This window comes from Scyliorhinus torazame, chromosome 13 (genome assembly GCF_047496885.1).
Source record: "Scyliorhinus torazame isolate Kashiwa2021f chromosome 13, sScyTor2.1, whole genome shotgun sequence".
Classification (NCBI taxonomy): Eukaryota; Metazoa; Chordata; class Chondrichthyes; order Carcharhiniformes; family Scyliorhinidae; genus Scyliorhinus; species Scyliorhinus torazame.
Genome location: NC_092719.1, coordinates 209,628,576 through 209,649,599, shown reverse-complemented (window position 1 = coordinate 209,649,599; position 21,024 = coordinate 209,628,576). Strand labels below are relative to the sequence as shown.

Here is a 21,024-nt window from a genome sequence, read left to right as displayed (position 1 = left end):
GGAAATGTAGCACCCGGTGCAATGCCGAAACCCGGGATAGAACCAGGGACCTTTAGATCTTCAGTCTAACGCTCTCCCAACTGAGCTATTTCGGCTGCTGAAAAACCCAATTGAAGTGACGATCGTTCAAAACTGAGATGACGAGCAATTTCTTCAGCCAGAGTGTGGTCAATCTCTTGAACAATTGTCGCCAAAGCTGTGGAAACAAATCACTGGGTGTCTTTAAGCCACAAATAGATATCTTCTTGCTTAATCAGGGATCAGCGTTATGGGGAGAAGGCAGCAAAATGAGGATGAGACACATATCAACCATCATTCAATGGCAGGGCACACTCCATGGACTGCATGGCCTAAATGTGTTGCGATGTCTTTTGGTCTGATGCCAGATCCATGCCCAATATTCTCCCCCAAATGTGCACTTCCCATCGCCTTTGATCAGGTTTCCGCCTTGCCCAAAGCACCAACAATCCCATAGCTAAACGTTGAATGGGACTCTTTTTCCTTGGCAGTTGTGATGGGTATTTGGATTGTTGCACTTTGTGTAAGTTGATTGTTGAGGTGGTGTTGCAGGGCTGGTGTTACAGTGGAAAGGAGAAGTGAAGTTGGTAGAAACGCTGAGCAGGGAAAAGAAGGCAAGGCAAGTAATGGTTTAAGCATGCTGAAAGTCAAAGGATGAGAATGTGAGGCAAAAGGCTGGGCAACTTGGCAGATAGCAAGGAAATGTAGCACCCGGTGCAATGCCGAAACCCGGGATTGAACCAGGGACCTTTAGATCTTCAGTCTAACGCTCTCCCAACTGAGCTATTTCGGCTGCTGAAAAACCCAATTGAAGTGACGATCGTTCAAAACTGAGATGACGAGCAATTTCTTCAGCCAGAGTGTGGTCAATCTCTTGAACAATTGTCGCCAAAGCTGTGGAAACAAATCACTGGGTGTCTTTAAGCCACAAATAGATATCTTCTTGCTTAATCAGGGATCAGCGTTATGGGGAGAAGGCAGCAAAATGAGGATGAGACACATATCAACCATCATTCAATGGCAGGGCACACTCCATGGACTGCATGGCCTAAATGTGTTGCGATGTCTTTTGGTCTGATGCCAGATCCATGCCCAATATTCTCCCCCAAATGTGCACTTCCCATCGCCTTTGATCAGGTTTCCGCCTTGCCCAAAGCACCAACAATCCCATAGCTAAACGTTGAATGGGACTCTTTTTCCTTGGCAGTTGTGATGGGTATTTGGATTGTTGCACTTTGTGTAAGTTGATTGTTGAGGTGGTGTTGCAGGGCTGGTGTTACAGTGGAAAGGAGAAGTGAAGTTGGTAGAAACGCTGAGCAGGGAAAAGAAGGCAAGGCAAGTAATGGTTTAAGCATGCTGAAAGTCAAAGGATGAGAATGTGAGGCAAAAGGCTGGGCAACTTGGCAGATAGCAAGGAAATGTAGCACCCGGTGCAATGCCGAAACCCGGGATTGAACCAGGGACCTTTAGATCTTCAGTCTAACGCTCTCCCAACTGAGCTATTTCGGCTGCTAAAAAACCCAATTGAAGTGACGATCGTTCAAAACTGAGATGACGAGCAATTTCTTCAGCCAGAGTGTGGTCAATCTCTTGAACAATTGTCGCCAAAGCTGTGGAAACAAATCACTGGGTGTCTTTAAGCCACAAATAGATATCTTCTTGCTTAATCAGGGATCAGCGTTATGGGGAGAAGGCAGCAAAATGAGGATGAGACACATATCAACCATCATTCAATGGCAGGGCACACTCCATGGACTGCATGGCCTAAATGTGTTGCGATGTCTTTTGGTCTGATGCCAGATCCATGCCCAATATTCTCCCCCAAATGTGCACTTCCCATCGCCTTTGATCAGGTTTCCGCCTTGCCCAAAGCACCAACAATCCCATAGCTAAACGTTGAATGGGACTCTTTTTCCTTGGCAGTTGTGATGGGTATTTGGATTGTTGCACTTTGTGTAAGTTGATTGTTGAGGTGGTGTTGCAGGGCTGGTGTTACAGTGGAAAGGAGAAGTGAAGTTGGTAGAAACGCTGAGCAGGGAAAAGAAGGCAAGGCAAGTAATGGTTTAAGCATGCTGAAAGTCAAAGGATGAGAATGTGAGGCAAAAGGCTGGGCAACTTGGCAGATAGCAAGGAAATGTAGCACCCGGTGCAATGCCGAAACCCGGGATTGAACCAGGGACCTTTAGATCTTCAGTCTAACGCTCTCCCAACTGAGCTATTTCGGCTGCTGAAAAACCCAATTGAAGTGACGATCGTTCAAAACTGAGATGACGAGCAATTTCTTCAGCCAGAGTGTGGTCAATCTCTTGAACAATTGTCGCCAAAGCTGTGGAAACAAATCACTGGGTGTCTTTAAGCCACAAATAGATATCTTCTTGCTTAATCAGGGATCAGCGTTATGGGGAGAAGGCAGCAAAATGAGGATGAGACACATATCAACCATCATTCAATGGCAGGGCACACTCCATGGACTGCATGGCCTAAATGTGTTGCGATGTCTTTTGGTCTGATGCCAGATCCATGCCCAATATTCTCCCCCAAATGTGCACTTCCCATCGCCTTTGATCAGGTTTCCGCCTTGCCCAAAGCACCAACAATCCCATAGCTAAACGTTGAATGGGACTCTTTTTCCTTGGCAGTTGTGATGGGTATTTGGATTGTTGCACTTTGTGTAAGTTGATTGTTGAGGTGGTGTTGCAGGGCTGGTGTTACAGTGGAAAGGAGAAGTGAAGTTGGTAGAAACGCTGAGCAGGGAAAAGAAGGCAAGGCAAGTAATGGTTTAAGCATGCTGAAAGTCAAAGGATGAGAATGTGAGGCAAAAGGCTGGGCAACTTGGCAGATAGCAAGGAAATGTAGCACCCGGTGCAATGCCGAAACCCGGGATAGAACCAGGGACCTTTAGATCTTCAGTCTAACGCTCTCCCAACTGAGCTATTTCGGCTGCTGAAAAACCCAATTGAAGTGACGATCGTTCAAAACTGAGATGACGAGCAATTTCTTCAGCCAGAGTGTGGTCAATCTCTTGAACAATTGTCGCCAAAGCTGTGGAAACAAATCACTGGGTGTCTTTAAGCCACAAATAGATATCTTCTTGCTTAATCAGGGATCAGCGTTATGGGGAGAAGGCAGCAAAATGAGGATGAGACACATATCAACCATCATTCAATGGCAGGGCACACTCCATGGACTGCATGGCCTAAATGTGTTGCGATGTCTTTTGGTCTGATGCCAGATCCATGCCCAATATTCTCCCCCAAATGTGCACTTCCCATCGCCTTTGATCAGGTTTCCGCCTTGCCCAAAGCACCAACAATCCCATAGCTAAACGTTGAATGGGACTCTTTTTCCTTGGCAGTTGTGATGGGTATTTGGATTGTTGCACTTTGTGTAAGTTGATTGTTGAGGTGGTGTTGCAGGGCTGGTGTTACAGTGGAAAGGAGAAGTGAAGTTGGTAGAAACGCTGAGCAGGGAAAAGAAGGCAAGGCAAGTAATGGTTTAAGCATGCTGAAAGTCAAAGGATGAGAATGTGAGGCAAAAGGCTGGGCAACTTGGCAGATAGCAAGGAAATGTAGCACCCGGTGCAATGCCGAAACCCGGGATTGAACCAGGGACCTTTAGATCTTCAGTCTAACGCTCTCCCAACTGAGCTATTTCGGCTGCTGAAAAACCCAATTGAAGTGACGATCGTTCAAAACTGAGATGACGAGCAATTTCTTCAGCCAGAGTGTGGTCAATCTCTTGAACAATTGTCGCCAAAGCTGTGGAAACAAATCACTGGGTGTCTTTAAGCCACAAATAGATATCTTCTTGCTTAATCAGGGATCAGCGTTATGGGGAGAAGGCAGCAAAATGAGGATGAGACACATATCAACCATCATTCAATGGCAGGGCACACTCCATGGACTGCATGGCCTAAATGTGTTGCGATGTCTTTTGGTCTGATGCCAGATCCATGCCCAATATTCTCCCCCAAATGTGCACTTCCCATCGCCTTTGATCAGGTTTCCGCCTTGCCCAAAGCACCAACAATCCCATAGCTAAACGTTGAATGGGACTCTTTTTCCTTGGCAGTTGTGATGGGTATTTGGATTGTTGCACTTTGTGTAAGTTGATTGTTGAGGTGGTGTTGCAGGGCTGGTGTTACAGTGGAAAGGAGAAGTGAAGTTGGTAGAAACGCTGAGCAGGGAAAAGAAGGCAAGGCAAGTAATGGTTTAAGCATGCTGAAAGTCAAAGGATGAGAATGTGAGGCAAAAGGCTGGGCAACTTGGCAGATAGCAAGGAAATGTAGCACCCGGTGCAATGCCGAAACCCGGGATTGAACCAGGGACCTTTAGATCTTCAGTCTAACGCTCTCCCAACTGAGCTATTTCGGCTGCTAAAAAACCCAATTGAAGTGACGATCGTTCAAAACTGAGATGACGAGCAATTTCTTCAGCCAGAGTGTGGTCAATCTCTTGAACAATTGTCGCCAAAGCTGTGGAAACAAATCACTGGGTGTCTTTAAGCCACAAATAGATATCTTCTTGCTTAATCAGGGATCAGCGTTATGGGGAGAAGGCAGCAAAATGAGGATGAGACACATATCAACCATCATTCAATGGCAGGGCACACTCCATGGACTGCATGGCCTAAATGTGTTGCGATGTCTTTTGGTCTGATGCCAGATCCATGCCCAATATTCTCCCCCAAATGTGCACTTCCCATCGCCTTTGATCAGGTTTCCGCCTTGCCCAAAGCACCAACAATCCCATAGCTAAACGTTGAATGGGACTCTTTTTCCTTGGCAGTTGTGATGGGTATTTGGATTGTTGCACTTTGTGTAAGTTGATTGTTGAGGTGGTGTTGCAGGGCTGGTGTTACAGTGGAAAGGAGAAGTGAAGTTGGTAGAAACGCTGAGCAGGGAAAAGAAGGCAAGGCAAGTAATGGTTTAAGCATGCTGAAAGTCAAAGGATGAGAATGTGAGGCAAAAGGCTGGGCAACTTGGCAGATAGCAAGGAAATGTAGCACCCGGTGCAATGCCGAAACCCGGGATTGAACCAGGGACCTTTAGATCTTCAGTCTAACGCTCTCCCAACTGAGCTATTTCGGCTGCTGAAAAACCCAATTGAAGTGACGATCGTTCAAAACTGAGATGACGAGCAATTTCTTCAGCCAGAGTGTGGTCAATCTCTTGAACAATTGTCGCCAAAGCTGTGGAAACAAATCACTGGGTGTCTTTAAGCCACAAATAGATATCTTCTTGCTTAATCAGGGATCAGCGTTATGGGGAGAAGGCAGCAAAATGAGGATGAGACACATATCAACCATCATTCAATGGCAGGGCACACTCCATGGACTGCATGGCCTAAATGTGTTGCGATGTCTTTTGGTCTGATGCCAGATCCATGCCCAATATTCTCCCCCAAATGTGCACTTCCCATCGCCTTTGATCAGGTTTCCGCCTTGCCCAAAGCACCAACAATCCCATAGCTAAACGTTGAATGGGACTCTTTTTCCTTGGCAGTTGTGATGGGTATTTGGATTGTTGCACTTTGTGTAAGTTGATTGTTGAGGTGGTGTTGCAGGGCTGGTGTTACAGTGGAAAGGAGAAGTGAAGTTGGTAGAAACGCTGAGCAGGGAAAAGAAGGCAAGGCAAGTAATGGTTTAAGCATGCTGAAAGTCAAAGGATGAGAATGTGAGGCAAAAGGCTGGGCAACTTGGCAGATAGCAAGGAAATGTAGCACCCGGTGCAATGCCGAAACCCGGGATTGAACCAGGGACCTTTAGATCTTCAGTCTAACGCTCTCCCAACTGAGCTATTTCGGCTGCTGAAAAACCCAATTGAAGTGACGATCGTTCAAAACTGAGATGACGAGCAATTTCTTCAGCCAGAGTGTGGTCAATCTCTTGAACAATTGTCGCCAAAGCTGTGGAAACAAATCACTGGGTGTCTTTAAGCCACAAATAGATATCTTCTTGCTTAATCAGGGATCAGCGTTATGGGGAGAAGGCAGCAAAATGAGGATGAGACACATATCAACCATCATTCAATGGCAGGGCACACTCCATGGACTGCATGGCCTAAATGTGTTGCGATGTCTTTTGGTCTGATGCCAGATCCATGCCCAATATTCTCCCCCAAATGTGCACTTCCCATCGCCTTTGATCAGGTTTCCGCCTTGCCCAAAGCACCAACAATCCCATAGCTAAACGTTGAATGGGACTCTTTTTCCTTGGCAGTTGTGATGGGTATTTGGATTGTTGCACTTTGTGTAAGTTGATTGTTGAGGTGGTGTTGCAGGGCTGGTGTTACAGTGGAAAGGAGAAGTGAAGTTGGTAGAAACGCTGAGCAGGGAAAAGAAGGCAAGGCAAGTAATGGTTTAAGCATGCTGAAAGTCAAAGGATGAGAATGTGAGGCAAAAGGCTGGGCAACTTGGCAGATAGCAAGGAAATGTAGCACCCGGTGCAATGCCGAAACCCGGGATAGAACCAGGGACCTTTAGATCTTCAGTCTAACGCTCTCCCAACTGAGCTATTTCGGCTGCTGAAAAACCCAATTGAAGTGACGATCGTTCAAAACTGAGATGACGAGCAATTTCTTCAGCCAGAGTGTGGTCAATCTCTTGAACAATTGTCGCCAAAGCTGTGGAAACAAATCACTGGGTGTCTTTAAGCCACAAATAGATATCTTCTTGCTTAATCAGGGATCAGCGTTATGGGGAGAAGGCAGCAAAATGAGGATGAGACACATATCAACCATCATTCAATGGCAGGGCACACTCCATGGACTGCATGGCCTAAATGTGTTGCGATGTCTTTTGGTCTGATGCCAGATCCATGCCCAATATTCTCCCCCAAATGTGCACTTCCCATCGCCTTTGATCAGGTTTCCGCCTTGCCCAAAGCACCAACAATCCCATAGCTAAACGTTGAATGGGACTCTTTTTCCTTGGCAGTTGTGATGGGTATTTGGATTGTTGCACTTTGTGTAAGTTGATTGTTGAGGTGGTGTTGCAGGGCTGGTGTTACAGTGGAAAGGAGAAGTGAAGTTGGTAGAAACGCTGAGCAGGGAAAAGAAGGCAAGGCAAGTAATGGTTTAAGCATGCTGAAAGTCAAAGGATGAGAATGTGAGGCAAAAGGCTGGGCAACTTGGCAGATAGCAAGGAAATGTAGCACCCGGTGCAATGCCGAAACCCGGGATTGAACCAGGGACCTTTAGATCTTCAGTCTAACGCTCTCCCAACTGAGCTATTTCGGCTGCTGAAAAACCCAATTGAAGTGACGATCGTTCAAAACTGAGATGACGAGCAATTTCTTCAGCCAGAGTGTGGTCAATCTCTTGAACAATTGTCGCCAAAGCTGTGGAAACAAATCACTGGGTGTCTTTAAGCCACAAATAGATATCTTCTTGCTTAATCAGGGATCAGCGTTATGGGGAGAAGGCAGCAAAATGAGGATGAGACACATATCAACCATCATTCAATGGCAGGGCACACTCCATGGACTGCATGGCCTAAATGTGTTGCGATGTCTTTTGGTCTGATGCCAGATCCATGCCCAATATTCTCCCCCAAATGTGCACTTCCCATCGCCTTTGATCAGGTTTCCGCCTTGCCCAAAGCACCAACAATCCCATAGCTAAACGTTGAATGGGACTCTTTTTCCTTGGCAGTTGTGATGGGTATTTGGATTGTTGCACTTTGTGTAAGTTGATTGTTGAGGTGGTGTTGCAGGGCTGGTGTTACAGTGGAAAGGAGAAGTGAAGTTGGTAGAAACGCTGAGCAGGGAAAAGAAGGCAAGGCAAGTAATGGTTTAAGCATGCTGAAAGTCAAAGGATGAGAATGTGAGGCAAAAGGCTGGGCAACTTGGCAGATAGCAAGGAAATGTAGCACCCGGTGCAATGCCGAAACCCGGGATAGAACCAGGGACCTTTAGATCTTCAGTCTAACGCTCTCCCAACTGAGCTATTTCGGCTGCTGAAAAACCCAATTGAAGTGACGATCGTTCAAAACTGAGATGACGAGCAATTTCTTCAGCCAGAGTGTGGTCAATCTCTTGAACAATTGTCGCCAAAGCTGTGGAAACAAATCACTGGGTGTCTTTAAGCCACAAATAGATATCTTCTTGCTTAATCAGGGATCAGCGTTATGGGGAGAAGGCAGCAAAATGAGGATGAGACACATATCAACCATCATTCAATGGCAGGGCACACTCCATGGACTGCATGGCCTAAATGTGTTGCGATGTCTTTTGGTCTGATGCCAGATCCATGCCCAATATTCTCCCCCAAATGTGCACTTCCCATCGCCTTTGATCAGGTTTCCGCCTTGCCCAAAGCACCAACAATCCCATAGCTAAACGTTGAATGGGACTCTTTTTCCTTGGCAGTTGTGATGGGTATTTGGATTGTTGCACTTTGTGTAAGTTGATTGTTGAGGTGGTGTTGCAGGGCTGGTGTTACAGTGGAAAGGAGAAGTGAAGTTGGTAGAAACGCTGAGCAGGGAAAAGAAGGCAAGGCAAGTAATGGTTTAAGCATGCTGAAAGTCAAAGGATGAGAATGTGAGGCAAAAGGCTGGGCAACTTGGCAGATAGCAAGGAAATGTAGCACCCGGTGCAATGCCGAAACCCGGGATTGAACCAGGGACCTTTAGATCTTCAGTCTAACGCTCTCCCAACTGAGCTATTTCGGCTGCTAAAAAACCCAATTGAAGTGACGATCGTTCAAAACTGAGATGACGAGCAATTTCTTCAGCCAGAGTGTGGTCAATCTCTTGAACAATTGTCGCCAAAGCTGTGGAAACAAATCACTGGGTGTCTTTAAGCCACAAATAGATATCTTCTTGCTTAATCAGGGATCAGCGTTATGGGGAGAAGGCAGCAAAATGAGGATGAGACACATATCAACCATCATTCAATGGCAGGGCACACTCCATGGACTGCATGGCCTAAATGTGTTGCGATGTCTTTTGGTCTGATGCCAGATCCATGCCCAATATTCTCCCCCAAATGTGCACTTCCCATCGCCTTTGATCAGGTTTCCGCCTTGCCCAAAGCACCAACAATCCCATAGCTAAACGTTGAATGGGACTCTTTTTCCTTGGCAGTTGTGATGGGTATTTGGATTGTTGCACTTTGTGTAAGTTGATTGTTGAGGTGGTGTTGCAGGGCTGGTGTTACAGTGGAAAGGAGAAGTGAAGTTGGTAGAAACGCTGAGCAGGGAAAAGAAGGCAAGGCAAGTAATGGTTTAAGCATGCTGAAAGTCAAAGGATGAGAATGTGAGGCAAAAGGCTGGGCAACTTGGCAGATAGCAAGGAAATGTAGCACCCGGTGCAATGCCGAAACCCGGGATAGAACCAGGGACCTTTAGATCTTCAGTCTAACGCTCTCCCAACTGAGCTATTTCGGCTGCTGAAAAACCCAATTGAAGTGACGATCGTTCAAAACTGAGATGACGAGCAATTTCTTCAGCCAGAGTGTGGTCAATCTCTTGAACAATTGTCGCCAAAGCTGTGGAAACAAATCACTGGGTGTCTTTAAGCCACAAATAGATATCTTCTTGCTTAATCAGGGATCAGCGTTATGGGGAGAAGGCAGCAAAATGAGGATGAGACACATATCAACCATCATTCAATGGCAGGGCACACTCCATGGACTGCATGGCCTAAATGTGTTGCGATGTCTTTTGGTCTGATGCCAGATCCATGCCCAATATTCTCCCCCAAATGTGCACTTCCCATCGCCTTTGATCAGGTTTCCGCCTTGCCCAAAGCACCAACAATCCCATAGCTAAACGTTGAATGGGACTCTTTTTCCTTGGCAGTTGTGATGGGTATTTGGATTGTTGCACTTTGTGTAAGTTGATTGTTGAGGTGGTGTTGCAGGGCTGGTGTTACAGTGGAAAGGAGAAGTGAAGTTGGTAGAAACGCTGAGCAGGGAAAAGAAGGCAAGGCAAGTAATGGTTTAAGCATGCTGAAAGTCAAAGGATGAGAATGTGAGGCAAAAGGCTGGGCAACTTGGCAGATAGCAAGGAAATGTAGCACCCGGTGCAATGCCGAAACCCGGGATTGAACCAGGGACCTTTAGATCTTCAGTCTAACGCTCTCCCAACTGAGCTATTTCGGCTGCTGAAAAACCCAATTGAAGTGACGATCGTTCAAAACTGAGATGACGAGCAATTTCTTCAGCCAGAGTGTGGTCAATCTCTTGAACAATTGTCGCCAAAGCTGTGGAAACAAATCACTGGGTGTCTTTAAGCCACAAATAGATATCTTCTTGCTTAATCAGGGATCAGCGTTATGGGGAGAAGGCAGCAAAATGAGGATGAGACACATATCAACCATCATTCAATGGCAGGGCACACTCCATGGACTGCATGGCCTAAATGTGTTGCGATGTCTTTTGGTCTGATGCCAGATCCATGCCCAATATTCTCCCCCAAATGTGCACTTCCCATCGCCTTTGATCAGGTTTCCGCCTTGCCCAAAGCACCAACAATCCCATAGCTAAACGTTGAATGGGACTCTTTTTCCTTGGCAGTTGTGATGGGTATTTGGATTGTTGCACTTTGTGTAAGTTGATTGTTGAGGTGGTGTTGCAGGGCTGGTGTTACAGTGGAAAGGAGAAGTGAAGTTGGTAGAAACGCTGAGCAGGGAAAAGAAGGCAAGGCAAGTAATGGTTTAAGCATGCTGAAAGTCAAAGGATGAGAATGTGAGGCAAAAGGCTGGGCAACTTGGCAGATAGCAAGGAAATGTAGCACCCGGTGCAATGCCGAAACCCGGGATTGAACCAGGGACCTTTAGATCTTCAGTCTAACGCTCTCCCAACTGAGCTATTTCGGCTGCTGAAAAACCCAATTGAAGTGACGATCGTTCAAAACTGAGATGACGAGCAATTTCTTCAGCCAGAGTGTGGTCAATCTCTTGAACAATTGTCGCCAAAGCTGTGGAAACAAATCACTGGGTGTCTTTAAGCCACAAATAGATATCTTCTTGCTTAATCAGGGATCAGCGTTATGGGGAGAAGGCAGCAAAATGAGGATGAGACACATATCAACCATCATTCAATGGCAGGGCACACTCCATGGACTGCATGGCCTAAATGTGTTGCGATGTCTTTTGGTCTGATGCCAGATCCATGCCCAATATTCTCCCCCAAATGTGCACTTCCCATCGCCTTTGATCAGGTTTCCGCCTTGCCCAAAGCACCAACAATCCCATAGCTAAACGTTGAATGGGACTCTTTTTCCTTGGCAGTTGTGATGGGTATTTGGATTGTTGCACTTTGTGTAAGTTGATTGTTGAGGTGGTGTTGCAGGGCTGGTGTTACAGTGGAAAGGAGAAGTGAAGTTGGTAGAAACGCTGAGCAGGGAAAAGAAGGCAAGGCAAGTAATGGTTTAAGCATGCTGAAAGTCAAAGGATGAGAATGTGAGGCAAAAGGCTGGGCAACTTGGCAGATAGCAAGGAAATGTAGCACCCGGTGCAATGCCGAAACCCGGGATTGAACCAGGGACCTTTAGATCTTCAGTCTAACGCTCTCCCAACTGAGCTATTTCGGCTGCTGAAAAACCCAATTGAAGTGACGATCATTCAAAACTGAGATGACGAGCAATTTCTTCAGCCAGAGTGTGGTCAATCTCTTGAACAATTGTCGCCAAAGCTGTGGAAACAAATCACTGGGTGTCTTTAAGCCACAAATAGATATCTTCTTGCTTAATCAGGGATCAGCGTTATGGGGAGAAGGCAGCAAAATGAGGATGAGACACATATCAACCATCATTCAATGGCAGGGCACACTCCATGGACTGCATGGCCTAAATGTGTTGCGATGTCTTTTGGTCTGATGCCAGATCCATGCCCAATATTCTCCCCCAAATGTGCACTTCCCATCGCCTTTGATCAGGTTTCCGCCTTGCCCAAAGCACCAACAATCCCATAGCTAAACGTTGAATGGGACTCTTTTTCCTTGGCAGTTGTGATGGGTATTTGGATTGTTGCACTTTGTGTAAGTTGATTGTTGAGGTGGTGTTGCAGGGCTGGTGTTACAGTGGAAAGGAGAAGTGAAGTTGGTAGAAACGCTGAGCAGGGAAAAGAAGGCAAGGCAAGTAATGGTTTAAGCATGCTGAAAGTCAAAGGATGAGAATGTGAGGCAAAAGGCTGGGCAACTTGGCAGATAGCAAGGAAATGTAGCACCCGGTGCAATGCCGAAACCCGGGATTGAACCAGGGACCTTTAGATTTTCAGTCTAACGCTCTCCCAACTGAGCTATTTCGGCTGCTGAAAAACCCAATTGAAGTGACGATCGTTCAAAACTGAGATGACGAGCAATTTCTTCAGCCAGAGTGTGGTCAATCTCTTGAACAATTGTCGCCAAAGCTGTGGAAACAAATCACTGGGTGTCTTTAAGCCACAAATAGATATCTTCTTGCTTAATCAGGGATCAGCGTTATGGGGAGAAGGCAGCAAAATGAGGATGAGACACATATCAACCATCATTCAATGGCAGGGCACACTCCATGGACTGCATGGCCTAAATGTGTTGCGATGTCTTTTGGTCTGATGCCAGATCCATGCCCAATATTCTCCCCCAAATGTGCACTTCCCATCGCCTTTGATCAGGTTTCCGCCTTGCCCAAAGCACCAACAATCCCATAGCTAAACGTTGAATGGGACTCTTTTTCCTTGGCAGTTGTGATGGGTATTTGGATTGTTGCACTTTGTGTAAGTTGATTGTTGAGGTGGTGTTGCAGGGCTGGTGTTACAGTGGAAAGGAGAAGTGAAGTTGGTAGAAACGCTGAGCAGGGAAAAGAAGGCAAGGCAAGTAATGGTTTAAGCATGCTGAAAGTCAAAGGATGAGAATGTGAGGCAAAAGGCTGGGCAACTTGGCAGATAGCAAGGAAATGTAGCACCCGGTGCAATGCCGAAACCCGGGATTGAACCAGGGACCTTTAGATCTTCAGTCTAACGCTCTCCCAACTGAGCTATTTCGGCTGCTGAAAAACCCAATTGAAGTGACGATCGTTCAAAACTGAGATGACGAGCAATTTCTTCAGCCAGAGTGTGGTCAATCTCTTGAACAATTGTCGCCAAAGCTGTGGAAACAAATCACTGGGTGTCTTTAAGCCACAAATAGATATCTTCTTGCTTAATCAGGGATCAGCGTTATGGGGAGAAGGCAGCAAAATGAGGATGAGACACATATCAACCATCATTCAATGGCAGGGCACACTCCATGGACTGCATGGCCTAAATGTGTTGCGATGTCTTTTGGTCTGATGCCAGATCCATGCCCAATATTCTCCCCCAAATGTGCACTTCCCATCGCCTTTGATCAGGTTTCCGCCTTGCCCAAAGCACCAACAATCCCATAGCTAAACGTTGAATGGGACTCTTTTTCCTTGGCAGTTGTGATGGGTATTTGGATTGTTGCACTTTGTGTAAGTTGATTGTTGAGGTGGTGTTGCAGGGCTGGTGTTACAGTGGAAAGGAGAAGTGAAGTTGGTAGAAACGCTGAGCAGGGAAAAGAAGGCAAGGCAAGTAATGGTTTAAGCATGCTGAAAGTCAAAGGATGAGAATGTGAGGCAAAAGGCTGGGCAACTTGGCAGATAGCAAGGAAATGTAGCACCCGGTGCAATGCCGAAACCCGGGATTGAACCAGGGACCTTTAGATCTTCAGTCTAACGCTCTCCCAACTGAGCTATTTCGGCTGCTGAAAAACCCAATTGAAGTGACGATCGTTCAAAACTGAGATGACGAGCAATTTCTTCAGCCAGAGTGTGGTCAATCTCTTGAACAATTGTCGCCAAAGCTGTGGAAACAAATCACTGGGTGTCTTTAAGCCACAAATAGATATCTTCTTGCTTAATCAGGGATCAGCGTTATGGGGAGAAGGCAGCAAAATGAGGATGAGACACATATCAACCATCATTCAATGGCAGGGCACACTCCATGGACTGCATGGCCTAAATGTGTTGCGATGTCTTTTGGTCTGATGCCAGATCCATGCCCAATATTCTCCCCCAAATGTGCACTTCCCATCGCCTTTGATCAGGTTTCCGCCTTGCCCAAAGCACCAACAATCCCATAGCTAAACGTTGAATGGGACTCTTTTTCCTTGGCAGTTGTGATGGGTATTTGGATTGTTGCACTTTGTGTAAGTTGATTGTTGAGGTGGTGTTGCAGGGCTGGTGTTACAGTGGAAAGGAGAAGTGAAGTTGGTAGAAACGCTGAGCAGGGAAAAGAAGGCAAGGCAAGTAATGGTTTAAGCATGCTGAAAGTCAAAGGATGAGAATGTGAGGCAAAAGGCTGGGCAACTTGGCAGATAGCAAGGAAATGTAGCACCCGGTGCAATGCCGAAACCCGGGATTGAACCAGGGACCTTTAGATCTTCAGTCTAACGCTCTCCCAACTGAGCTATTTCGGCTGCTGAAAAACCCAATTGAAGTGACGATCGTTCAAAACTGAGATGACGAGCAATTTCTTCAGCCAGAGTGTGGTCAATCTCTTGAACAATTGTCGCCAAAGCTGTGGAAACAAATCACTGGGTGTCTTTAAGCCACAAATAGATATCTTCTTGCTTAATCAGGGATCAGCGTTATGGGGAGAAGGCAGCAAAATGAGGATGAGACACATATCAACCATCATTCAATGGCAGGGCACACTCCATGGACTGCATGGCCTAAATGTGTTGCGATGTCTTTTGGTCTGATGCCAGATCCATGCCCAATATTCTCCCCCAAATGTGCACTTCCCATCGCCTTTGATCAGGTTTCCGCCTTGCCCAAAGCACCAACAATCCCATAGCTAAACGTTGAATGGGACTCTTTTTCCTTGGCAGTTGTGATGGGTATTTGGATTGTTGCACTTTGTGTAAGTTGATTGTTGAGGTGGTGTTGCAGGGCTGGTGTTACAGTGGAAAGGAGAAGTGAAGTTGGTAGAAACGCTGAGCAGGGAAAAGAAGGCAAGGCAAGTAATGGTTTAAGCATGCTGAAAGTCAAAGGATGAGAATGTGAGGCAAAAGGCTGGGCAACTTGGCAGATAGCAAGGAAATGTAGCACCCGGTGCAATGCCGAAACCCGGGATAGAACCAGGGACCTTTAGATCTTCAGTCTAACGCTCTCCCAACTGAGCTATTTCGGCTGCTGAAAAACCCAATTGAAGTGACGATCGTTCAAAACTGAGATGACGAGCAATTTCTTCAGCCAGAGTGTGGTCAATCTCTTGAACAATTGTCGCCAAAGCTGTGGAAACAAATCACTGGGTGTCTTTAAGCCACAAATAGATATCTTCTTGCTTAATCAGGGATCAGCGTTATGGGGAGAAGGCAGCAAAATGAGGATGAGACACATATCAACCATCATTCAATGGCAGGGCACACTCCATGGACTGCATGGCCTAAATGTGTTGCGATGTCTTTTGGTCTGATGCCAGATCCATGCCCAATATTCTCCCCCAAATGTGCACTTCCCATCGCCTTTGATCAGGTTTCCGCCTTGCCCAAAGCACCAACAATCCCATAGCTAAACGTTGAATGGGACTCTTTTTCCTTGGCAGTTGTGATGGGTATTTGGATTGTTGCACTTTGTGTAAGTTGATTGTTGAGGTGGTGTTGCAGGGCTGGTGTTACAGTGGAAAGGAGAAGTGAAGTTGGTAGAAACGCTGAGCAGGGAAAAGAAGGCAAGGCAAGTAATGGTTTAAGCATGCTGAAAGTCAAAGGATGAGAATGTGAGGCAAAAGGCTGGGCAACTTGGCAGATAGCAAGGAAATGTAGCACCCGGTGCAATGCCGAAACCCGGGATTGAACCAGGGACCTTTAGATCTTCAGTCTAACGCTCTCCCAACTGAGCTATTTCGGCTGCTGAAAAACCCAATTGAAGTGACGATCGTTCAAAACTGAGATGACGAGCAATTTCTTCAGCCAGAGTGTGGTCAATCTCTTGAACAATTGTCGCCAAAGCTGTGGAAACAAATCACTGGGTGTCTTTAAGCCACAAATAGATATCTTCTTGCTTAATCAGGGATCAGCGTTATGGGGAGAAGGCAGCAAAATGAGGATGAGACACATATCAACCATCATTCAATGGCAGGGCACACTCCATGGACTGCATGGCCTAAATGTGTTGCGATGTCTTTTGGTCTGATGCCAGATCCATGCCCAATATTCTCCCCCAAATGTGCACTTCCCATCGCCTTTGATCAGGTTTCCGCCTTGCCCAAAGCACCAACAATCCCATAGCTAAACGTTGAATGGGACTCTTTTTCCTTGGCAGTTGTGATGGGTATTTGGATTGTTGCACTTTGTGTAAGTTGATTGTTGAGGTGGTGTTGCAGGGCTGGTGTTACAGTGGAAAGGAGAAGTGAAGTTGGTAGAAACGCTGAGCAGGGAAAAGAAGGCAAGGCAAGTAATGGTTTAAGCATGCTGAAAGTCAAAGGATGAGAATGTGAGGCAAAAGGCTGGGCAACTTGGCAGATAGCAAGGAAATGTAGCACCCAGTGCAATGCCAAAACCCAGGATTGAACCAGGGACCTTTAGATCTTCAGTCTAACGCTCTCCCAACTGAGCTATTTCGGCTGCTGAAAAACCTAATTGAAGTGACGATCGTTGAAAACTGAGATGACGAGCAATTTCTTCAGCCAGAGTGTGGTCAATCTCTTGAACAACTGTCGCCAAAGCTGTGGAAACAAATCACTGGGTGTCTTTAAGCCACAAATAGATATCTTCTTGCTTAATCAGGGATCAGCGTTATGGGGAGAAGGCAGCAAAATGAGGATGAGACACATATCAGCCATCATTCAATGGCAGAGCACACTCCATGGACTGGATGGCCTCCTGAGGTGGTGTTGCAGGACGGGTGTTGCGATGTCTTTTGGTCTGATGCCAGATCCATGCCCAATATTCTCCCCAAATGTGCACTTCCCACCGCCTACGATCAGGTTTCCGCCTTGCCCAAAGCACCAACAATCCCATAGCTAAACGTTGAATGGGACTCTTTTTCCTTGGCAGTTGTGATGGGTATTTGGATTGTTGCACTTTGTGTAAGTTGATTGTTGAGGTGGTGTTGCCGGACGGGTGTTGCAGTGGAAAGGAGAAGTGAAGTTGGTAGAAACGCTGAGCAGGGAAAAGAAGGCAAGGCAAGTAATGGTTTAAGCGTGCTGAAAGTCAAGGGATGAGAATGTGAGGCAAAAGGCTGGGCGACTTGGCAGATAGCAAGGAAATGTAGCACCCTGTGCAGTGCCGAAACCCGGGATTGAACCAGGGACCTTTAGATTTTCAGTCTAACGCTCTCCCAACTGAGCTATTTCGGCTGCTGAAAAACCCAATTGAAGTGACGATCGTTGAAAACTGAGATGACGAGCAATTTCTTCAGCCAGAGTGTGGTCAATCTCTTGAACAATTGTCGCCAAAGCTGTGGAAACAAATCACTGGGTGTCTTTAAGCCACAAATAGATATCTTCTTGCTTAATCAGCGTTATGGGGAGAAGGCAGCAAAATGAGGATGAGACACATATCAACCATCATTCAATGGCAGGGCACACTCCATGGACTGCATGGCCTCCTGAGGTGGTGTTGCAGGACGGGTGTTGCGATGTCTTTTGGTCTGATGCCAGATCCATGCCCAATATTCTCCCCCAAATGTGCACTTCCCATCGCCTTTGATCAGGTTTCCGCCTTGCCCAAAGCACCAACAATCCCATAGCTAAACGTTGAATGGGACTCTTTTTCCTTGGCAGTTGTGATGGGTATTTGGATTGTTGCACTTTGTGTAAGTTGATTGTTGAGGTGGTGTTGCAGGGCTGGTGTTACAGTGGAAAGGAGAAGTGAAGTTGGTAGAAACGCTGAGCAGGGAAAAGAAGGCAAGGCAAGTAATGGTTTAAGCATGCTGAAAGTCAAAGGATGAGAATGTGAGGCAAAAGGCTGGGCAACTTGGCAGATAGCAAGGAAATGTAGCACCCAGTGCAATGCCAAAACCCAGGATTGAACCAGGGACCTTTAGATCTTCAGTCTAACGCTCTCCCAACTGAGCTATTTCGGCTGCTGAAAAACCTAATTGAAGTGACGATCGTTGAAAACTGAGATGACGAGCAATTTCTTCAGCCAGAGTGTGGTCAATCTCTTGAACAACTGTCGCCAAAGCTGTGGAAACAAATCACTGGGTGTCTTTAAGCCACAAATAGATATCTTCTTGCTTAATCAGGGATCAGCGTTATGGGGAGAAGGCAGCAAAATGAGGATGAGACACATATCAGCCATCATTCAATGGCAGAGCACACTCCATGGACTGGATGGCCTCCTGAGGTGGTGTTGCAGGACGGGTGTTGCGATGTCTTTTGGTCTGATGCCAGATCCATGCCCAATATTCTCCCCAAATGTGCACTTCCCACCGCCTACGATCAGGTTTCCGCCTTGCCCAAAGCACCAACAATCCCATAGCTAAACGTTGAATGGGACTCTTTTTCCTTGGCAGTTGTGATGGGTATTTGGATTGTTGCACTTTGTGTAAGTTGATTGTTGAGGTGGTGTTGCCGGACGGGTGTTGCAGTGGAAAGGAGAAGTGAAGTTGGTAGAAACGCTGAGCAGGGAAAAGAAGGCAAGGCAAGTAATGGTTTAAGCATGCTGAAAGTCAAAGGATGAGAATGTGAGGCAAAAGGCTGGGCAACTTGGCAGATAGCAAGGAAATGTAGCACCCGGTGCAATGCCGAAACCCGGGATTGAACCAGGGACCTTTAGATCTTCAGTCTAACGCTCTCCCAACTGAGCTATTTCGGCTGCTGAAAAACCCAATTGAAGTGACGATCGTTCAAAACTGAGATGACGAGCAATTTCTTCAGCCAGAGTGTGGTCAATCTCTTGAACAATTGTCGCCAAAGCTGTGGAAACAAATCACTCGGTGTCTTTAAGCCACAAATAGATATCTTCTTGCTTAATCAGGGATCAGCGTTATGGGGAGAAGGCAGCAAAATGAGGATGAGACACATATCAGCCATCATTCAATGGCAGAGCACACTCCATGGACTGGATGGCCTCCTGAGGTGGTGTTGCAGGACGGGTGTTGCGATGTCTTTTGGTCTGATGCCAGATCCATGCCCAATATTCTCCCCCAAATGTGCACTTCCCATCGCCTTTGATCAGGTTTCCGCCTTGCCCAAAGCACCAACAATCCCATAGCTAAACGTTGAATGGGACTCTTTTTCCTTGGCAGTTGTGATGGGTATTTGGATTGTTGCACTTTGTGTAAGTTGATTGTTGAGGTGGTGTTGCAGGGCTGGTGTTACAGTGGAAAGGAGTAGTGAAGTTGGTAGAAACGCTGAGCAGGGAAAAGAAGGCAAGGCAAGTAATGGTTTAAGCATGCTGAAAGTCAAAGGATGAGAATGTGAGGCAAAAGGCTGGGCAACTTGGCAGATAGCAAGGAAATGTAGCACCCAGTGCAATGCCAAAACCCAGGATTGAACCAGGGACCTTTAGATCTTCAGTCTAACGCTCTCCCAACTGAGCTATTTCGGCTGCTGAAAAACCTAATTGAAGTGACGATCGTTGAAAACTGAGATGACGAGCAATTTCTTCAGCCAGAGTGTGGTCAATCTCTTGAACAACTGTCGCCAAAGCTGTGGAAACAAATCACTGGGTGTCTTTAAGCCACAAATAGATATCTTCTTGCTTAATCAGGGATCAGCGTTATGGGGAGAAGGCAGCAAAATGAGGATGAGACACATATCAGCCATCATTCAATGGCAGAGCACACTCCATGGACTGGATGGCCTCCTGAGGTGGTGTTGCAGGACGGGTGTTGCGATGTCTTTTGGTCTGATGCCAGATCCATGCCCAATATTCTCCCCAAATGTGCACTTCCCACCGCCTACGATCAGGTTTCCGCCTTGCCCAAAGCACCAACAATCCCATAGCTAAACGTTGAATGGGACTCTTTTTCCTTGGCAGTTGTGATGGGTATTTGGATTGTTGCACTTTGTGTAAGTTGATTGTTGAGGTGGTGTTGCCGGACGGGTGTTGCAGTGGAAAGGAGAAGTGAAGTTGGTAGAAACGCTGAGCAGGGAAAAGAAGGCAAGGCAAGTAATGGTTTAAGCGTGCTGAAAGTCAAGGGATGAGAATGTGAGGCAAAAGGCTGGGCGACTTGGCAGATAGCAAGGAAATGTAGCACCCTGTGCAGTGCCGAAACCCGGGATTGAACCAGGGACCTTTAGATTTTCAGTCTAACGCTCTCCCAACTGAGCTATTTCGGCTGCTGAAAAACCCAATTGAAGTGACGATCGTTGAAAACTGAGATGACGAGCAATTTCTTCAGCCAGAGTGTGGTCAATCTCTTGAACAATTGTCGCCAAAGCTGTGGAAACAAATCACTGGGTGTCTTTAAGCCACAAATAGATATCTTCTTGCTTAATCAGCGTTATGGGGAGAAGGCAGCAAAATGAGGATGAGACACATATCAACCATCATTCAATGGCAGGGCACACTCCATGGACTGCATGGCCTCCTGAGGTGGTGTTGCAGGACGGGTGTTGCGATGTCTTTTGGTCTGATGCCAGATCCATGCCCAATATTCTCCCCCAAATGTGCACTTCCCATCGCCTTTGATCAGGTTTCCGCCTTGCCCAAAGCACCAACAATCCCATAGCTAAACGTTGAATGGGACTCTTTTTCCTTGGCAGTTGTGATGGGTATTTGGATTGTTGCACTTTGTGTAAGTTGATTGTTGAGGTGGTGTTGCAGGGCTGGTGTTACAGTGGAAAGGAGAAGTGAAGTTGGTAGAAACGCTGAGCAGGGAAAAGAAGGCAAGGCAAGTAATGGTTTAAGCATGCTGAAAGTCAAAGGATGAGAATGTGAGGCAAAAGGCTGGGCAACTTGGCAGATAGCAAGGAAATGTAGCACCCAGTGCAATGCCAAAACCCAGGATTGAACCAGGGACCTTTAGATCTTCAGTCTAACGCTCTCCCAACTGAGCTATTTCGGCTGCTGAAAAACCTAATTGAAGTGACGATCGTTGAAAACTGAGATGACGAGCAATTTCTTCAGCCAGAG

General features: G+C 46.5%; 30 non-coding genes across 30 annotated transcripts; all 30 read right to left on the bottom strand.

The window, feature by feature from the left end:
- Window positions 1-22: 22 nt before the first annotated feature.
- Window positions 23-95, bottom strand: trnaf-gaa (transfer RNA phenylalanine (anticodon GAA)). The gene has a single exon. It is a non-coding gene; the product is annotated as a tRNA-Phe (tRNA).
- A 643-nt stretch (window positions 96-738) lies between these two features.
- On the bottom strand, window positions 739-811 carry trnaf-gaa (transfer RNA phenylalanine (anticodon GAA)). The gene has a single exon. It is a non-coding gene; the product is annotated as a tRNA-Phe (tRNA).
- Window positions 812-1,454: 643 nt separating this feature from the next.
- trnaf-gaa (transfer RNA phenylalanine (anticodon GAA)) lies at window positions 1,455-1,527 on the bottom strand. Its single transcript has one exon. It is a non-coding gene; the product is annotated as a tRNA-Phe (tRNA).
- A 643-nt stretch (window positions 1,528-2,170) lies between these two features.
- Window positions 2,171-2,243, bottom strand: trnaf-gaa (transfer RNA phenylalanine (anticodon GAA)). The gene has a single exon. It is a non-coding gene; the product is annotated as a tRNA-Phe (tRNA).
- A 643-nt stretch (window positions 2,244-2,886) lies between these two features.
- On the bottom strand, window positions 2,887-2,959 carry trnaf-gaa (transfer RNA phenylalanine (anticodon GAA)). Its single transcript has one exon. It is a non-coding gene; the product is annotated as a tRNA-Phe (tRNA).
- Window positions 2,960-3,602: 643 nt separating this feature from the next.
- On the bottom strand, window positions 3,603-3,675 carry trnaf-gaa (transfer RNA phenylalanine (anticodon GAA)). The gene has a single exon. It is a non-coding gene; the product is annotated as a tRNA-Phe (tRNA).
- Window positions 3,676-4,318: 643 nt separating this feature from the next.
- trnaf-gaa (transfer RNA phenylalanine (anticodon GAA)) lies at window positions 4,319-4,391 on the bottom strand. Its single transcript has one exon. It is a non-coding gene; the product is annotated as a tRNA-Phe (tRNA).
- A 643-nt stretch (window positions 4,392-5,034) lies between these two features.
- trnaf-gaa (transfer RNA phenylalanine (anticodon GAA)) lies at window positions 5,035-5,107 on the bottom strand. Its single transcript has one exon. It is a non-coding gene; the product is annotated as a tRNA-Phe (tRNA).
- A 643-nt stretch (window positions 5,108-5,750) lies between these two features.
- Window positions 5,751-5,823, bottom strand: trnaf-gaa (transfer RNA phenylalanine (anticodon GAA)). Its single transcript has one exon. It is a non-coding gene; the product is annotated as a tRNA-Phe (tRNA).
- Window positions 5,824-6,466: 643 nt separating this feature from the next.
- Window positions 6,467-6,539, bottom strand: trnaf-gaa (transfer RNA phenylalanine (anticodon GAA)). The gene has a single exon. It is a non-coding gene; the product is annotated as a tRNA-Phe (tRNA).
- Window positions 6,540-7,182: 643 nt separating this feature from the next.
- On the bottom strand, window positions 7,183-7,255 carry trnaf-gaa (transfer RNA phenylalanine (anticodon GAA)). Its single transcript has one exon. It is a non-coding gene; the product is annotated as a tRNA-Phe (tRNA).
- Window positions 7,256-7,898: 643 nt separating this feature from the next.
- Window positions 7,899-7,971, bottom strand: trnaf-gaa (transfer RNA phenylalanine (anticodon GAA)). The gene has a single exon. It is a non-coding gene; the product is annotated as a tRNA-Phe (tRNA).
- Window positions 7,972-8,614: 643 nt separating this feature from the next.
- On the bottom strand, window positions 8,615-8,687 carry trnaf-gaa (transfer RNA phenylalanine (anticodon GAA)). The gene has a single exon. It is a non-coding gene; the product is annotated as a tRNA-Phe (tRNA).
- Window positions 8,688-9,330: 643 nt separating this feature from the next.
- Window positions 9,331-9,403, bottom strand: trnaf-gaa (transfer RNA phenylalanine (anticodon GAA)). The gene has a single exon. It is a non-coding gene; the product is annotated as a tRNA-Phe (tRNA).
- A 643-nt stretch (window positions 9,404-10,046) lies between these two features.
- trnaf-gaa (transfer RNA phenylalanine (anticodon GAA)) lies at window positions 10,047-10,119 on the bottom strand. Its single transcript has one exon. It is a non-coding gene; the product is annotated as a tRNA-Phe (tRNA).
- A 643-nt stretch (window positions 10,120-10,762) lies between these two features.
- trnaf-gaa (transfer RNA phenylalanine (anticodon GAA)) lies at window positions 10,763-10,835 on the bottom strand. The gene has a single exon. It is a non-coding gene; the product is annotated as a tRNA-Phe (tRNA).
- A 643-nt stretch (window positions 10,836-11,478) lies between these two features.
- trnaf-gaa (transfer RNA phenylalanine (anticodon GAA)) lies at window positions 11,479-11,551 on the bottom strand. Its single transcript has one exon. It is a non-coding gene; the product is annotated as a tRNA-Phe (tRNA).
- Window positions 11,552-12,194: 643 nt separating this feature from the next.
- trnaf-gaa (transfer RNA phenylalanine (anticodon GAA)) lies at window positions 12,195-12,267 on the bottom strand. Its single transcript has one exon. It is a non-coding gene; the product is annotated as a tRNA-Phe (tRNA).
- Window positions 12,268-12,910: 643 nt separating this feature from the next.
- trnaf-gaa (transfer RNA phenylalanine (anticodon GAA)) lies at window positions 12,911-12,983 on the bottom strand. The gene has a single exon. It is a non-coding gene; the product is annotated as a tRNA-Phe (tRNA).
- A 643-nt stretch (window positions 12,984-13,626) lies between these two features.
- Window positions 13,627-13,699, bottom strand: trnaf-gaa (transfer RNA phenylalanine (anticodon GAA)). Its single transcript has one exon. It is a non-coding gene; the product is annotated as a tRNA-Phe (tRNA).
- A 643-nt stretch (window positions 13,700-14,342) lies between these two features.
- On the bottom strand, window positions 14,343-14,415 carry trnaf-gaa (transfer RNA phenylalanine (anticodon GAA)). The gene has a single exon. It is a non-coding gene; the product is annotated as a tRNA-Phe (tRNA).
- Window positions 14,416-15,058: 643 nt separating this feature from the next.
- trnaf-gaa (transfer RNA phenylalanine (anticodon GAA)) lies at window positions 15,059-15,131 on the bottom strand. The gene has a single exon. It is a non-coding gene; the product is annotated as a tRNA-Phe (tRNA).
- Window positions 15,132-15,774: 643 nt separating this feature from the next.
- trnaf-gaa (transfer RNA phenylalanine (anticodon GAA)) lies at window positions 15,775-15,847 on the bottom strand. The gene has a single exon. It is a non-coding gene; the product is annotated as a tRNA-Phe (tRNA).
- A 643-nt stretch (window positions 15,848-16,490) lies between these two features.
- On the bottom strand, window positions 16,491-16,563 carry trnaf-gaa (transfer RNA phenylalanine (anticodon GAA)). The gene has a single exon. It is a non-coding gene; the product is annotated as a tRNA-Phe (tRNA).
- Window positions 16,564-17,224: 661 nt separating this feature from the next.
- Window positions 17,225-17,297, bottom strand: trnaf-gaa (transfer RNA phenylalanine (anticodon GAA)). The gene has a single exon. It is a non-coding gene; the product is annotated as a tRNA-Phe (tRNA).
- A 655-nt stretch (window positions 17,298-17,952) lies between these two features.
- trnaf-gaa (transfer RNA phenylalanine (anticodon GAA)) lies at window positions 17,953-18,025 on the bottom strand. The gene has a single exon. It is a non-coding gene; the product is annotated as a tRNA-Phe (tRNA).
- A 661-nt stretch (window positions 18,026-18,686) lies between these two features.
- trnaf-gaa (transfer RNA phenylalanine (anticodon GAA)) lies at window positions 18,687-18,759 on the bottom strand. The gene has a single exon. It is a non-coding gene; the product is annotated as a tRNA-Phe (tRNA).
- Window positions 18,760-19,421: 662 nt separating this feature from the next.
- On the bottom strand, window positions 19,422-19,494 carry trnaf-gaa (transfer RNA phenylalanine (anticodon GAA)). Its single transcript has one exon. It is a non-coding gene; the product is annotated as a tRNA-Phe (tRNA).
- A 661-nt stretch (window positions 19,495-20,155) lies between these two features.
- On the bottom strand, window positions 20,156-20,228 carry trnaf-gaa (transfer RNA phenylalanine (anticodon GAA)). Its single transcript has one exon. It is a non-coding gene; the product is annotated as a tRNA-Phe (tRNA).
- Window positions 20,229-20,883: 655 nt separating this feature from the next.
- On the bottom strand, window positions 20,884-20,956 carry trnaf-gaa (transfer RNA phenylalanine (anticodon GAA)). The gene has a single exon. It is a non-coding gene; the product is annotated as a tRNA-Phe (tRNA).
- Window positions 20,957-21,024: the final 68 nt, after the last annotated feature.